The sequence below is a fragment of the Rhinatrema bivittatum genome, chromosome 9, assembly GCF_901001135.1.
Source record: "Rhinatrema bivittatum chromosome 9, aRhiBiv1.1, whole genome shotgun sequence".
Taxonomy (NCBI): domain Eukaryota; kingdom Metazoa; phylum Chordata; class Amphibia; order Gymnophiona; family Rhinatrematidae; genus Rhinatrema; species Rhinatrema bivittatum.
Genome location: NC_042623.1, coordinates 93,696,688 through 93,714,539, shown reverse-complemented (window position 1 = coordinate 93,714,539; position 17,852 = coordinate 93,696,688). Strand labels below are relative to the sequence as shown.

General features: G+C 44.3%; 1 protein-coding gene across 1 annotated transcript in view; it reads left to right on the top strand.

Moving 5' to 3' along the window:
* FOXP2 (forkhead box P2) overlaps window positions 1-17,852 on the top strand; it is a 1,080,393-nt gene that overhangs the window by 844,629 nt on the left and 217,912 nt on the right.

Here is a 17,852-nt window from a genome sequence, read left to right as displayed (position 1 = left end):
CTATAGTTTTTGGGTGTGAGATCTAGGTTAACTGGTAGTATTTCAGCGTGAAGTGCTGGAGGATCTAGGAGAGAGAGGTATTGTCAAACTGGTGATTCCACATATGTGCGCAAGTATATATTTTCATAAGCAGAGTACAGGCATACTTTATAAAATACCTGCCTCTGCATTAAATTCTCAGTTATTTAATGTCTAAAATATGTGCACATATTGTTATAAAATTGGTAGTGAAAGTATACATGTTCCCACATTACTAACATACATATATATTTATGGGGCAGAAATATGTGGTATTTTATAAACTATCCTGCTCCCACCACACAGTTTATAAACATTGGCATAAATCTTCTTGGGCCTAACTTATGCATGCAAATGGTGAACCATGGGCAGTTTTGAAAGTTGGGCTTTTACTTGGCAAAAACAAGGCGATCAAAATTCAAAAGCCATATGTGTGGCTGGTTAAGTAGAAAGTTATCCAGCCACACAAGGCTGGATAACATAAAGCAAGCCTATTAGAAACATAGAACCATGACAATAGAAAAAGACCATATGGCCTATCTAGTCTGTTCATCTGCCAAGCTAATTTAACTTTACAATTCCCATCATTCCCTCAGAGATCCGCCTATGTTTATCCTATGCTTTCTTTAATTCAGATACTGTTTTTGTCTCCACCACCTTCACTGAGATGCTGTTCCAAGAATCCACTGTCTTCTCTGAAAAGAAACATATTAGGAACGTGGCTCGCAGGAAGCGCCCCCCCCCCCCCCCCCCGCGATCCATGGTACTTACCCCAATGTCATCCAGCATGGCTTAGAACACCTATGCACCATCCTGCAGCACAGATGCTCTGTGCTCCTGAACGTGGCTCACATGCCAACAAACTGTTCCTGCCCCGCATATATGAAGGTGCATACACACATGCATACACCATTCCTCCTCTTAAAGGGCCTGTGGTGGGTAAGCCTCTGTGGCACCCCTTGATGATGTCATGCTGCTGTCACTATTTAAGGGCTTTTCAGACCAGGTGTGTAGTGTGTTTTGCTGATTTCTGTTTCCCGATCCTGCTTCTTGCCTCGTCTCTCCAGCCCATCCTTGCCTTGCCTCTCCCACTTGTCCAGCCTTGTCTTATCCAGCCCTTTGCCTTCCTGTTTGCCCTGCCATATCAGCCCTTTTCCTTATCTCCCAAGCCTTCCCTCGGACTGAATTCTGGATCTGACCCTTGCCTGGACATTGAACACTCTTGCTTGTCACCTGCCAATGACCCTAGCCTGACCCTGGACCTTTGCAAACACCACTTCCATAGAGACTGTCGCCTAAGATCTGCCAATTCCCCAAACTCAAAGGCTCAACCTAAGGAGTAAAGGGTTGGTATAGGTGAAGCTCCTGCGTAGCTCCACCATCTGTCGGTGAGGATCTTCGGGGCCTGCCTTTAGGATGAGTCAAGCTCACCACAGTTGTGTCTACAAATTTTACAAAACTTTTCCTAAGATGAATCCTGAATCTAACTCATCACATGACCCCTTGTTCTAAAGTCTCTTTTTTGTGAATGGAAAAACCTTGGAGATATTTAAATGTCTCTATCATAGATCCCCTATCTTGCCTTTCCTCTAGAATATACATCTTTAGATCTTTAAATTTATCCCCATAAGCTTTAGAACATTTATCTCACTGAACATATGGGACAAGTTATCCATCTAACTTTAGCCGGATAACTTGTCCACTAACCAGCTTACTGAATATTTTATTTATTTTTATTTATTTATTTGTTGATTTTTATATACCGACATACGTCGGAACATCATGCCGGTTTACATTGTAACAAATTAACAAGAGAGTGAAATACAATAAACAGGGAAGGGGAAGGGGGAGCAGCAATGGAGGAGAGAGGACAGCAGTAGGAAGGATAGGGAAAGAGAGATTTTATAGGAACATTTGAAATATAAATTAACAATAAACAATGTATGAACAGGTGGATATTTGAAAAAAAAAATAAATTAACAATAGACAATATGGGCCGGATTTTAAATGCCCTGCGTGTGTAAATCCGGCCGGATTTACGCGCGCAGGGCCTTCGCGCGCCAGTACACCTATTTTGCATAGGCCGCCAGCATGCACACAGCCCCGGGACACGCGTAAGTCCCGGGGCTTCGTAAAAGGGGCGGGGAGGGGGCGTGTCAAGGGCGTGACCGGGGGCGTGGCGCCGGCCCGGGGGCGTGGTCGAGGCCTCCGGACCAGCCCCCGGGTCGGGTGATGGCACGCCAGCAGCCCGCTGGCGTGCGCAGATTTACGTCTGCTTTCAGCAGGCGTAAATCTGCCAACAAAAGGTAGGGGGGGTTTAGATAGGGCCGGGGGGGTGGGTTAGGTAGGGGAAGGGAGGGGAAGGTGCGGGGGTGGAAAGAAAGTTCCCTCCGAGGCCGCTCCGATTTCGGAGTGGCCTCGGAGGGAACAGGCAGCGCGTGCCAGGCTCGGCGCGCACAGGTTGCACAAATGTGCACCCCCTTGCGCGCGCCGATCCCGGATTTTATAAGATACCCGCGGCTACGCGCATATCTTATAAAATCCAGCGTACTTTTGTTCGCGCCTGGTGCACAAACAAAAGTACGCGCTCACGCAAATTTATAAAATCTGCCTCTATATGTACAGGTGGGCAGCCATTGATGTCAGTGAAGGGATAGAAGGGGGGGAGGGATAGGGAAGGACAAGCTAAGGGTGGAGGAGGGGAACTAATAACACAGTATTTTGTAGTCTTTGCTAGGCGGAAGAAACACTGTATTTTGGAATACTGCTTGGGGGGGAAGAAAAGGGGAGAAATATTACCCCCCGAAGTATTTAAATCTATGCCAGTTAGGATTTAGACATGGATACAGCACCAGATCATTCATCTTTGCCCTTGTGGATAACGTGAGGATTAATTTAGGCAAGGGTGTTCCCTGTGTTTAGATCCTGTTATTTCTTATGGCTGCCTTTAACTGTGTGGATCATATTATGCTTGATAATCTAATGAATCTCAGTCTCGAAAGTACAGCTTTTTCATTGTTTGCATCTTTTTTTAAACACAGGATGCAGTAGGTTTTATGGAATGGAAAGCTGTCTTCTGAAAAGGCTTTAGAATGTGAGGTTCCACAAGGATCAGTGTTTTTCCTAACACTTTTTAAAAATTTGCCTCCTTCCTTCAATGTAGATAACTTGAATCTCTGGTTTTAAATTTCAGTGTTATGCAGATGACACTCAATTATATTGTCCTATATTGGCTAATTTAAATGCTTCTTTCTGTACAGTCAATCAATGTATGGAGAATATTTCCATCTGGATGAAATATAATAAGTTAAAATTGAATCCTACTAAATCTGAAGTTCTGTGAATTATTAAAGCAGATTCTCAGTTGATACAGCATCAGAAAAAATTGGATAGAATGATTCTTCCTTTACAATTTAAGGCCAAGACCCTTGAGGTTCTGCTAGACTCTACTCTTACAATGGAAGACCATCTTTCTTCAGTAATCTTTGTTCAGTGAATCAAAAAAATATGTTGAAAGCATTGGTATTATCACATGTAGATTATTGCAACACTTTGTTTGCTGGTTGTCTCACCGGAGTATGTGCAGATTACAAGCCCTTCAAAATGCTGTAGCATGGCTAATAGTAATTATAGCATTGAAGAACATACAATGCCAATTATGTACAGCCTGCACTGGTTTCCAGTGGTTATTTGGGCCCACTTTAAAATTCTTTGCTTAGTTAAAATGGTGAATGGGAAGGGATCTAATTGAAAGAATAAGTCCAAATGTACCTGTTTTACATTCAGTGAATGACGAACTCCTGAATGTTTCATTGATAAAATAGATAAGATTGTGGGTTCAAGAATGCATGTGTTTACTTGTATGGTGATACAGTGTGAAATACCTTGCCAAAAGCAATTTGGATAGAATCGTATTATTTAAATTATAGATGTCATGCAAAGACAGAATTGTTTTTACTGTCATATCCTTCCTTACAATGGGATTTATATTCATTTTAATTGCTGGTTAGTCTTAATGGGGATAAGGTGGCATAGACTTTTTTATGCATACTAGTTTTGTTGTGTTTATAAAACCCAGTGCCAAAGTGGGTCTGCAGATGCCAGTAGTAACTGGACGCCCTGCGGACAGTGGGAGGGAGGGAAAATGCCACACCTACCATGGCTGTGCTTGGGGAGTAGGGAGACTTGGTCGACCAGTGCAACCTCACCTAGCTGCAATACAGGCACACCCAAGTTCTGGGTCACCGAGGATCACATGGTTTGTTGGGAACTCTGTCCCATTCAACAAAGGGGCATCTAGGAACTTAGATGGCCACAGGGAGTGTTGGTCCTAGCAGCTATCTCATGCATATCGTTGGAGAGGAAAGGAGGAAAACTCTCCTCCATCCATGCAGCAAGATTAGGCCATTTGAAATTGTGCGGTAAGAAGGAGGGGAGAGTTGCAACAGGGTTTGACGGAGGCTACTCCATAATTAAATATCCTCTTTTTTCCTGTGTCCCATGCTGAAGTACCACATTTAACCCACCCACCATATTGTACTTATGGATAGTTGAATGCTTGTCTAGGGTTGATAGTTGAGTAATATCTGTATTAGTTAAATAAATGTATCTATAATAAATTGATTGTTATGTATTCTGTATATTTGTTGTAACAAGGAGATGGGTGGGTACTCGAGCCAAAAGGGGGAGGGATTTAAGTGTGAGGAAGAAATAGGCTGGCAAAACTGAATTGCAAAACAAAACAAAAGAGTCTGTCTGCTGTTTGGGCATTTTAAGCTCCAGTTTGACAGCAGACTGGTAGTTTCCATATAGTTGTGTGGGGCCCAGAATGTTGGCAGCCTTGCTTAAATGGGCAGATTGTCCAGTGATGTCTTGCCATTACTTTATCCAAGGATCTTGACCTTGCTTGTGATGGCTGGTCAATCACTCTGTAAGTGGTGATGGCTTATTGGATTAGTCAGCTAGGTTCTTCATCATTCCAAATGCGCTTTAGGGTGGCTTGGGTACATAGATAGTTGGTAATGTTAGAATGTATTAATAAAAGCTGTGGCCTTATTATTATCCCAATGAATCTCTTGTCTGTTACTTTCTTGAATGTGTGTACTGTGATAAAGTGGCATCGCCCTCCACTATGCCTGGAGTGGTTCATTCCAGGCTGCTCAAGTTACTGTATTTGTTTTCATTGTGAATTTTGGCTGTAATTTTCAAAGACATACGCTGGTGTTGTGTGCATAAACTCATGTATGATTGTAAGTAGCCTCTGTGCATGTTAAGTACATTTTCAGAAAGATGGGAGTTTGTGCATACTGTCACTCCCATGTAGAAAACTATGTGTGTAAAAGGGGGTATTCTGGGACAGGGTTTTGAAGTATGCATACATTTACACAATTTATAAATAGAATGCACTTTTACACCTGCTAATAAAGCCATGTATATTAAATCTGACTTCTCTTTAGTCTGTAGTTTTTAGATGGATTCTCTGGAGCAGGTGGTGGACAGTTTGGTAGAGGGCTCAGCAAATTGGAAGTACACATACAAGCATTTTCATAAGTGAGATATGAGCATACATCAGTGAACTTCATAAAATACTGACCTTTGCACATAAAGTGAGGGTTATTACATACACATGTTACAATTATTTAACATGTAAAATATATGTGCATACTTTATAGAATAGGTGTATAAACTATGTAGACTCTTGCATTAAAAAATGTATGACTACTGAAACATATTCATGTACTTTTGGGGCAGAAATATGCAGTATTTTTATTATTTTATAAATTCTGTGGTTCCTGTCAAGGCTGCTATACTAATCATGCCTTATTGCTTCTATACCATGGCCCCTGCCCTAAAATGACCCCTGTATTCCCTGCAACTAGGCTTATGTACCCCAATGTGACAGGGGTAAACATATAGTTCTATGATTATCAACAGGTGACTATGCGAACAATGTTTTTACTAATGCTACAGGACAGCATGGGAGGGAATTTTTCCAAGACCCAGGCAGGTGCAAAAAAGATGAGGAGGATTATGAGCCAACCAGATTTAAATCCCCCATGGACTTTGCCCCTTACTAGACATCATTGCGCTAGCCTGCAGCCAGTGGCAAGCCGGCAGATTATTCGTTGCATGCCCATGACATCGGTGCATCCAATGACCTCCAGTGGCGGGGCTGTGTCAGCCACCACCACCACCATCATCATCATAATCAGGCACCGGCACATGCTGGCCACAAACTATGTGACCCAGCGTCATCGCCTAGAGTCGACCCCTTCTCGTCCTCACTCTGAGACTGACGGGGTGAGTATCCAGGTACCTGGCAATGCACATGCACCCCCCCTTACAAGTGGCACCCACACATTTGCGGGGGGGGAGGCAACCATTAACTGGGGCATATGTGACATTGGCCGTACCACACTTATCTTGCTCAAACACATGACACCAGCACAGTGAAACATAACTGGACATAGCAATGGCTGCAATCTTTTATTAGATACTTAACAAGGGAATCTAATTTGGGTGCTTGAGCTTTCCTATGAGCTATCCTACATCCCTACTAGATTTGTCATTCAGACACATTGCCAGCTTCTCTCATTACTTTTCAAGGCTCTGCCTACTTCCTTATGGCGCCTGTTATGTCAATTGCCCCAGAGGCTGAACCAACTAGGCAGGCTGCCACACAGCAAACCTACCTACCTCCCCTCTGCTGTCAATGGCACAGACCTTCCAGGGTTTTCTTTACCCAAGATTGATCTGGTAATCTGCTGTGCCCCTTGGTCATTTGCACTGTATGCCAAGGCTGTTACCCTAGTTGTGCCTTGTTGCTTCCACACTAGAGCCCCAGTCCTAAACTGACCCCTACACTCCCAAGAACTATCATGCTATGATAGCAGTAACAAAATAGTTCTGTGATCACTAACAGTTGATAGCTAACAATGCTTTCTCTAATGCTACAGGGCAGGATGGGAGGGAATTTGTCCAGGTCCCAGGCAGGAAGATCGGGAGCCAGCAAGATTTAACTTTCTATCTGGCTTCACCACCCTCCTGTTCATCATCGCGCTGACTTGCAGCCAATCACGTGCTGGCAGATTCTCCATTGTGCACCCATGATGTCACCATGTCCCACAACCACCAATAGCAGGGCTACATTGGCCAACATCATCAGTGGGTTCTGGCACCATGGTGGATCATGTGCTATCCTGAGTTTTCTCCTCCTCATCCCAGAACCGATGGAGTGAGTACATGGGCACATGTGATGCTGGCACATTTGGTGCAGGGGAGTGCCTATTAACTGGAGCATGCGTGACTTTGGCCCTGCCACCTGTCCTATCTCCTCCACAGGTGTTTTCCTCTTTGTACTCCTGCTTTCAGAGTGTTCTGCTTCCACAACAGCTGTTTTTTTAATATCTGCTAATGCTGTGTTCTTGTTCCTTCATGTTTTATTCTGCATACATTTTCTTTATTTACTGTTATTCTTCCATCTGGTAGTCATCCTGTATGTACACTGCTTCTGCAATATTCAGTGCTGCAGCTCAAAAGGGTTAACCTCTGATTTAAAAGAAGGGAAGCCTGAGCGTTTTCCTTGTGTGTCCAGTCAACTCTGGTCAGTCTGTGTTCTTCAACAGCTGATCTGTCTTAGCCCTGCAAAAGAAAATCCTCTTTTTTTCCTGTTTTTATTGCTTTGGCCCAGACTGCTCTGGTTACTCTTATCTTCACTTTACTTAAGGTAAGTTTTTGCTTATTTGTTAATAAATTATGGAGTTGAAAAAGTGGCTTCCTCTGTGTGAAGTAAATATTGAATTAAGCTATCTGTTTAAGTTGTGCATAGGAAAAGTGCAACAGAGACAGAATACTTCCCTTTTCTTGTCCAAAAGCATGACACAAACACAGTGAAAGAGACATAAACCATAATTGGTAATAACAATGGCCACAGCCTTTTGTTAAGTACTTGAGAAGAAAATCTAATTTGGGTACTTGAGTCTTCACATTTTCTATTCTATGTTCCCATGAGAGGTGCAGACACATTTCAAGTTTCTCTCACCACTCTTCAAAGCTCAGCCTACTCCCTGGTATACCTGTTATGTAAAATGTCCCAGAGGGTGGTCCAATGGGCAGGTTGCCACACAGCAAGCTTACCTGCCTCCCCTCTGTTGTCAATGGCACAAACCTTCCTGCATCCTCTTAGCAAAGCATGAGCCGGTCATCTGCTACGCCCCTCGGTAATCCACACTATGTTCCAAGGCTGGTACCCTAGTTGTGCCTTGTTGCTTCTGCATGATGGCCTCTCCCCTAAGCCCCACCCTCCAGAACTAGGACTAAGCACCCCACCATAGGGAGGCCACCCTGCAGGCTCCACTCCCACAACCTCACGGAGGAAGAAGCAGGCAGGTTCAACCGCCCCCCCAAGAAAACTAAGAGGCTGTGGCATGGGTGTCATATACAGTGGCAGCTTTTTTAAAGACTTGTAGGAATAGATCCTGGCCAATGTTTGACAGGTGTACTCCATTAGGACCAAAGAAGTCAGGACAAAGGACCACTGCCCATTCATGAAGAAGGTGAATACTACCCTGGAGGCATACACTTTATTCACTTGTCTATTCACCTTTCCCAAACACCTTCCCCATGTTTTACTTCCAGCCATCTGATGATGAAGAATGGTCAGACCAACTAATGCATATGGTGGGCTATTCCTGAGATAGTGAAGCCAAATCATCCCTGATAGAATTAATGTGCTGTACACATCACATTTTTCCCAGGTCATTACTGACAAAGTGAATGATATGCATATCCAGGGAAATAGCCACCCAACTCTGGGTACACAAGAGTGGGAGGAGCTGATCCCTCAAATTCCCTCTTTTTCAATCCAGAAGACCCTCTACCTTTTGGAGCATGAAACTGCCATGAATGGCTCAAACATTGTGCATGAGCTATGAAGGAATGTCCAATGATCCACAGGCATCATCGCTGACTAGCACCTACAGAAAAAATCAGACATATAGGGTTCTCATAACAAAACTACATTGGGTGATTCATCACTTTGTCTTATATATGACATATAAACAGAAGATTGTCAATTTTCTATGACCTAAATAGCCCCCCGGGGTAGACCAACGTAATGACACATGATTATTAATTTGCAACAGTTATTTGTTATTATGTAACTTTACTTCTTCCCTTCCTTTTCCATTTCATCCTCTCTATCCGTTTTATGTAAACCGATGAGATGTTCCATACGAACTTCGGTATATAAAAGCATTAAATAAATAAATAAATAAATAAATAAATGATACCGCTCTTATTCAGAAGGAACAGTGCCATATTCTGCACCTTGGAGACTTGCAACCTTGTGGGCACACCTGAAATTTGCTGTGAATTGATATCAGCTTAATGGGGAAGTATCCTGGTGTACCAGAAATGGAGTGCCCTCCAGGGATCTATTGGCCATGTATTAAAGGACAATTTGAACCAGGCATGTCAGGAGTTCTGGAACAGCCAAGAGTATGATGACCTAACTCGTAGCTCACTAACCATGTCCAACTGACATATGACCACCATCATTCTACCATTACAGATGGTGACATCCGTGGCCATCATACCAGACCTCTGATTGTCTACTGGATACCACCATGAACTCATTGATGCATTGAGCACCAAAGAAGGCCAATAAGAAGGTGTTGCAAAACAATGTTGTCTCATACATAGAAGAAGTCACACATGGCAGTGCATGCCATATCAAAAGCAACCAATTTGTGTGAGTGACTTGCGGAGATCTGGAGTAGGATCAGATTCACAAGCCCAGCCCATCATAATCTGTTTTACAATGAAAGTGTGTAAAATGTCTGGCTTGTTCTGGACCTTGGTAAAGAATGCCAGTACAGTCAGTTGCATGCACACCATTTTCCTAAACACACCCTGTTATTTAGCATGAAAAGTATAAGCTACTTCCAGTTCTTCTGGAATGTAAGTGCCACTGCAACCATTGACTTGAAGAATGCCACAGTTATGCTCTGGCCTCTGATGTAGGAGTTCCATGTTGCTGGGGCAAAGAATGCAACAGTTCACTTGCCATCTGATTTCAAAGAACCACAGGTGACGCAGTACCAGCAGCCCACTGTGCCTATTTAAGACACCAGCTGCTGGATTAGTGACCACTTCAACAAGAAAGAGAGTCAGTAATCTCTTTGTTTAAGCCAGGAACATGTTTCTTACCTGCTATGACATTAATTATTGCTTGAGCTCCAACACCAAGGTGCAATTACTGTGCTGCTCCCCCAGCCCCAGTTCATCTCCCTCCAGTAATCTAAACTTTAAAATCTGACATTCCTCCCTACCCTCTCCTCTGGAATGCATGGCCAGTCAAGGTATTACTTGTCATTGGTTTACTTTAAAGGCCCACCCACATGCACAATTAAAAATTATGAATTTATAATAGATATTATACTAAAAAGAACATTCTGAGTACAGCTTTCTGAGGTAAAAATATCACTTACAACAACCTGTGTATCATATTTACATACATTGTTGTGGTGCCAATCAGAAAACCCTGCAAAAATATCCATATGGTATTAGGCCTATTGTAATGCATTTTGGATGTGGGCTTGACCCTCAGAAAGTCTTGAGTACTTCCATACCAAATCAGCACTAACTGCCAGCACTCAAACAATAACAATCTTACCTATGAAAAAGTAACACTGCAACTATAAACCAGCTCCTAAAATACCAATATACCTCTTATTAGGAAAACAGAACAAGCCAGGCTGCTATACATCCCTATACAGAAGCTACATGCTAGCAGAATACCTCACCTTGGCACACATGCAGAACACAGACAGTCCATCACTAAATAAAAAGTCCATCACAGAATAAAAAGAGACCATAAAGTATAAATAAAAATTTGCAGGCAAAACCTGAATTGGAAACTGAAACAAGGCACACTCTATATACAGTGCAACAACATAAACATCACCATTTGTCATAAGAACAATAAAAACAATAATATCAAAAAATATAAAACATCAATCATAATAGTAAAACCATATTAATAATGAAAATAAATATTTCAAGACAGCTAAATAATAAACATCCAATAATTAAAAACTCCTATAAATAGTTTTTTTTTAATTTCCCAACACCAGTAAAATATTTCAAAAGAGTAGACATCAAATAACACACAATAATTAAAACTAATAAGGATAAAAATAAAATATCCTACTCTTCATACTTGGGAACTTTTGGTTTCCATTCACCTTGAGATTGTTGTGGATTAGTGGGAGAGAGAGGTCACACAAACTTTCTCCTCTCTCTCTTTCTCATATATACATACACACTCATGCTTTCTCTCTCAGATGCACACAGTTCTTTTCTCCCATGTACACACATACACACATATACACATGCTCCCTCTCACACATACGTTCACACACACAGACAGATGCTCTTTCTTACTCACACATGTTCATACTACCATTCTCACATTTTCCTTCTGTCTTACACACACACATACATGCACTCCCTTTCTCATACTGTTGTAGATCTGCTCCTCCAGAGGGGAGGAGTTGGCAATCTGTTATAAATCTGCTGCTCGGAGTTAGCAATCTGTTGTCATGCTCCTCCTGTAGGGGGAGGAGTTAGCAGTCTGTTATGGATCTCCTCCTGGAGAGGGAGGAGTTAACAATCTGTTATCAATCCTTGCTGCTAGAAGTAGTATCTGTTATAGGTCCGCCAGGGAGTTAGCAGTCTGTTATGGATCACCCTGCCAAGGGGAAGAGCTAACAATTATAATACTCTGTAGGTGGAGTTAATGATCTGTGGTGGGTTGGCTTCCCACAGAGTGGCAGTCGTATAATACCGCTCTAGTAGTGTAAGGAATGAACACTTGAGGTAAATTGGTGAATCCCTGGGCCGATGGCAGATGACAGCGCCCCCAGGAGGATATCCTGAGAGGGACCACCGGCTAGGCTGGAGTGTGGAGACAAACACAGATAGTTCTTTATTAGACAGGAAGTAGAACCACCAGAGGTGGTAGTAGTGAGCTGATGTGCCTGGCAGGGCTGAAGTCCCTCAGATACTGGAATTGCGGTCTCTGGGTTGCTGAGCTGTAGAGAGAGACTATAGGTAGTGAGTAGACAGGGTATGTTGGATACATAACCAGTAGTAGATGATACACTCACAATTGTAGATATCTGTAATGGCTTCTATGCATCAGAGAGTCTTCAGTATATTCAGGAACAGGAGCCATAGGCGAGCACTGGTTCCTATATGCAGTCTGGAATGAGAACTCACAATATCTATGTATGAGATGGCTTATGGAATAGAAGAGAGTCTGGAGGGTTTTAGGAACATAGGCCCTCGTGGAGCGAGTACCGGTTCCTATCTGTAATCTATAATAGTAATGCACAAGATAAAGGTATATAATAGCTTCTGATATAGAAGATATGATAGCTTCTGATATAGAAGAGAGTTGAGAAGGGATTTAGGAACATGGGCCCTCGTGGAGCGAGTACCGGTTCCTATCTGCAATCTACAGTAATGACTCATGATCTCCGTACCTGTGATAACGTCTTAGGCAGAAGGGAGTCTTCGGAGATTAGGAACATAGGCCCTCGTGGAGCGAGTACCGTTTCCTATCTTTAGAACTCACTGTGTTCACGTCTGCGATCGCTTCCAGGTAGTAAGGAGTCTTCTGAGCATTCAGGGACGTAGGCCCTCGTGGAGTGAGTATCGGATCCCGTCTTAGCAATCTGAAATCAAGAAGAGAGAACGGGGCCCCCGAGGAGCAGGTACCCCTAGGTAAGGTTGTGGAGGCAGAGCAGCGGAGAAAGAATTCCCCTTGCTAACTTGATTCGTAGTAGCAAGCAAAGACCTTTTAAGGTGGAAGTGGATGATGTCACTACAGGAGAACGCCCCCGAGGTTCGCACCCTTGCTGGTGCAAACTCTGGAGCGCGTGCGTGCTCCCTTACGTCATCAGGAATATGGCGGATCTGCAGCGTCAGGCCAGCCCGGGGATTCCAGGAAGAATGGCGAGGAGAAGCCGCGGCAGCATCTGTCCGTCAGACCCGAAGGGAGTCACCACTAAGGTAGAGAGGGTGGAGCAAGGGCGAGAACAGGCACGAATGCAACATATACATATACATTTACGTGCTCATTCTCAAACATACACACACAATGTTCTCTCAAACTCAAGGGCTTTACCTTCTTTTTGTCCACCTGCTCCCCCAGCAGCCTTGGGCCTACCTCTTCACTTTGGTCTCCATTGGATCGGGATTAGGTGGCCTCTACTCCACTTTGGCTGCTGTTGAAATGGGGTCCGCAGGTAGCCTGCAGCCTCTTCTCTGCTTGGGCTACCACTGGATGTGATGGGGTCTACCAGATAACCCACAGCCTCACTACCTCAGCTCTTCTTCCTCCTCTTTTCCCTCACTATCTTGCTCTTTCTCCCATTTTTCATCCCCTTCCCTCCCTCCCTCTAGATATTCTCTTCTCACATTGCCTCAGTTCTTCCCCCATCCCGGTCCCTCTAGAGATTCTTCTCCCCCCTTAGTGAGTCACTTTATCCCAGGACAAGCAGGATATAGTCCTCACATATGGGTGACGTCACTGGACGGAGCCCTATCGTGGAAAACTTTCTGTCAAAGTTTCTAGAAACCTTTGACTGGCACACTGAGCCAACTGAGCATACCCAGCATGCCATGATCCCTTGAGCCACAGGGGTCTCCCTTCAATCTTCTTTTTTCCACGCTGCTATTAGCCTCGATGTGAAGGAGCCCTGTGTGGTAGTTTCCATACACTATTTTTCCTAACGGAAAAAGTTAAAAGTTTTTTCAAAGTTATCCCCTCCATAGGGGTCTCCCTTTTTCCACCTTCCGGTGAGTATATTTTTCCGGTCAATACCGTTATTTCAAATATTTTAGTCAGAAGGCTGTCGACAGCTGTCCGGCCTTCAAAATGGCTACCGGGTTTAAGAAGTGCCCGAATTGTCCTCGCACCATGTCCATTATGGACCCACACATCGAATGTGTGTTGTGATTGGACGAAAAACATGATTTCTTGACATGCCCGCAGTGTGCTGAGATGTCAGCAAAAGGCAGACAGGCTTGTCTGGAGAAGATGGAGCATCTTTTCCATCTTCAGTTGCTGCCATCGACATCGACCTCATCACACATCTCTAGCTAGAGCGGCGAAAAAGTTAGTTTTTAAGACACGACGTTGTCCCAATGAAGCTGGTGACCGTTCATCTCCGACTTCTTCTCAGTCATCTGTAAAATTCACCTCGGTGCTCGAGAAAAAGTGTGTCGCGCATCGGGAGAAACATCGGCACAAGTATCGCAGAGCTCTGGAATCGCTGTCCACGGGGCAATCGATACCTATTGAGCTGACTCTGAAAAAACCTCGGATAGAGGAGCCATCTGAACCATCGATGCCTATCACTCCCAGGCGATCCCGACCGATATCAGTGCCAGGTTCCATGCCACCACAGGGATCTGTGGAAGTGCTGGTTCCGCTTCACTGCCACCCCTTTTAGCTGCTCTGACCTCACCAGCTATAAGGGCGAAACTGGATGGTTTCATCCACCAGGCGGTTAAAGAAGCTTTATGGGAGATTCCATCGATGCCATTGCCAGCACCGACTCCATCACAAGTGCCGATTCCATCACCAGTGCCGATGCCATCACCAGCGCCGATACCATCACCAGCACCGATGCACGCTCCAATGCCGATGCCTGATTTAACACTATTGGTGCCTATACTCGCCAAGCTAGATGCTCTTCTTGGTGCCATTCCAATTCAACCTTTACCACTAGAATCAAGGACTCTACTTCCCAGTCCTAGCGACAATGATGTCTCGAAGAGTTTACCGATGCCTGAACCAATACCAGGTCCATCGGGCATATCACATCCAAGACCTTCCTTTTCTCCATTACTTCCATCGATGCCACCGATGAAACTATTGATGCCTTCGATGCCACCATCCCACCTTCACTCCACTCCTCCTTGACATTCTTCGGACACCTGGGATGAGGGAGACACCGATAATTCATTAGAGGATATTTTATCGGATCCTTCCCCTCTGGAATAGAGGAGAAAATCCCCTCCAGAGGACCTCTCTTTTTCCAACTTTGTAAGAGAGATGACTGATACCATTCCTTTTCAATTAGCAACAGAAGAGGACACCAGACAAAAAACCCTAGAGGTTTTACAATTTATACATTCTCCTAAAGAAGTTCTGGTAATCCCTGTACATGAAGTACTAGTGGATCTCCAGCACAGACTATGGGAACACCCTTGCACCATACCATCAGTAAACAAGCGGACTGACACCACTTACCTAGTGCAACATATTCCAGGTTTTCAGAAAACCCAGCTTCCACACCAGTCTGTGGTGGTGGAGTCGGCCCAAAAGAAATTGAAGCGGATCCTACCACACTCATCTACGCCTCCTGGGAAGGATCAAAAGTTTCTGGATACCCTTGGGCGAAAAATGTTTCAGGGGTCCATGCTGGTTTCCAGAATTGCATCATATCAGTTGTGTATGGCTCAGTATCAGCGCAATTTGTGGAAGCAGATGCAAGAGCTGTCTGATTCACTTCCTCAACAGTTCCAAGAATCCTTCAATAATATAATTTATAAGGGCCTAGAAGCTGGGAAACATGAGGTCCGTGCAGCCTATGACAGTTTTGAAACCTCATCCAGAATGGCTGCAACAGGAATCAGCACTCGTAGATGGGCCTGGCTGAAGGTTTCAGAACTTAGGTCAGAAATTCAAAAAACATTGGCAAACCTTCCTTGTGCAGGAGACAATCTCTTCGGAGAGAAAGTACGTGATGCTGTCACACAGCTGAAAGAACATTCGGAGACTCTACATCAACTCTCTTCTGTTCCGCCAGAATCACAGTTTTCTGCACATCATCCAACCAAGAAAGACTCTAGAAAGCTCTATTATAGACCACAGAGATACTATCCCCCAGCAACCCGTGGCAGGCCGTCCAGACCAGCCCAGCCCAGAGAGGCCAAACTAGACAACCAAGGGCACCTAGGACTCAGCCTCCTCCTCATACAGGCCCTACAAAAGGATTTTGAAATCCTGCCAGAGGACAGCAGCCTCTCCACCAACTTGACCCCAAAACTTCCTGTAGGAGGACAGATCTCATATTTTCACCCCAATTGGTCACAGATCACCTCCGATCATTGGGTGCTCTCCATTATATCTCAATGTTACCATCTGGACTTTCTCAAAGTACCAAATGACACTCCACCAAGCTCGTTTTGGATACCACAAAATCATTCCTCACTTCTGCAAACAGAATTGTCCACCCTCCTGAGCACCACGGCTATGGAACCAGTTTCCCGACCTCAGCAGGGCAGAGGATTCTACTCCCGCTATTTCCTCAGTCCAAAGAATACAGGAGATTTATGACATATCTTAGACCTTCGAAAACTCAACAAATTTCTACAAAAGGAAAAGTTCAGGATGGTATCCTTAGGCACCATGCTTCCCCTACTTCAAACAGGAGATTGGCTCTGTTCTCTGGATCTTCAAGACGCTTACGCTCACATTCCAATATTTCCCCCTCATCGCAAGTTCTTGCATTTCCTAGTGGGTCACAAACATTTTCAGTACCGAGTGCTGCCATTTGGACTTGCCTCAGTACCAAGAGTGTTCACAAAATGCCTAGCTGTGGCAGCGGCCCATCTACACAAGGAAAGCATACATGTATTCCCGTATCTCGATGACTGGCTCATTAAGAGTCAGTCAAGGCAAGGAGCTCTCGACTCCCTCAAACACACAATCAATCTGCTTCACTCATTGGGATTTCTAATCAATTACAAAAAATCCCATCTTCTACCGTCTCGCACTCTACAATTCTTCGGAGCAGAATTGAACACAACCATATCCAAAGCCTTCCTCCCAAAGGACCGCGCAGAGACTCTGTCCTTTTTAGCAAGCTTTCTGCGCACAAGTCAAACAGCAACTGCTCAGCAGTTCCTCATTCTGCTAGGTAACATGGTTTCTACTGTTCATGTCACCCCTATGGCCAGAATAGCCATGAGAATAACACAATGGACGTTGAGATCACAGTGGCTGCAAGCCATACAACCACTGTCATCTCCGATTCAAATAACCCACCAGTTATGTTCCTTTCTCCTCTGGTGGGCAAACACAAACAACTTACTCATAGGCCTACCGTTTCAGCAATCAGTTCCACAAATGACCTTAACTACAGATGCATCCACCTTAGGTTGGGGAGCTCAAGTAGACAAGGTACTTGGACAAAACTCGAAGTAACATTTCAAATAAACTTCCTAGAGCTTTGAGCTATACGTTATGCTCTCTTTGCGTTCAAGGACTGCCTTTCCAACAAGACTGTTCTCATACAAACAGACAACACAGTAGCCATGTTGTACCTGAACAAACAAGGAGGCACTGGATCTTATCTCCTCTGCCAAGAAGCCGTGCAGATTTGGAATTGGGCCCTCACACATTCCATGTTTCTCCGGGCCACTTATCTAGCAGGCATACACAACATAGTTGCAGATCGCCTCAGTCGTCAGTTCCAACCCCACGAGTGGTCCCTGTATCCTTTAGTAGAGACCAAGATATTCCAATGTTGGGGTCAACCAACAATGGACCTCTATGCATCTGAGCTGAATCAAAAAGTGGACAAATTCTGCTCCCTACACAGAGAAACCAGTTAGCCAAGGACGACTTAGCTCGCCCCTGGAACTCAGGTCTTCTACACATGTATCCCCCGATACCGCTAATAACCAAAACACTAGTGAAGCTACAACAGGACAAAGGGTCAATGATACTCATAGCCCCGTATTGGCCTCGACAA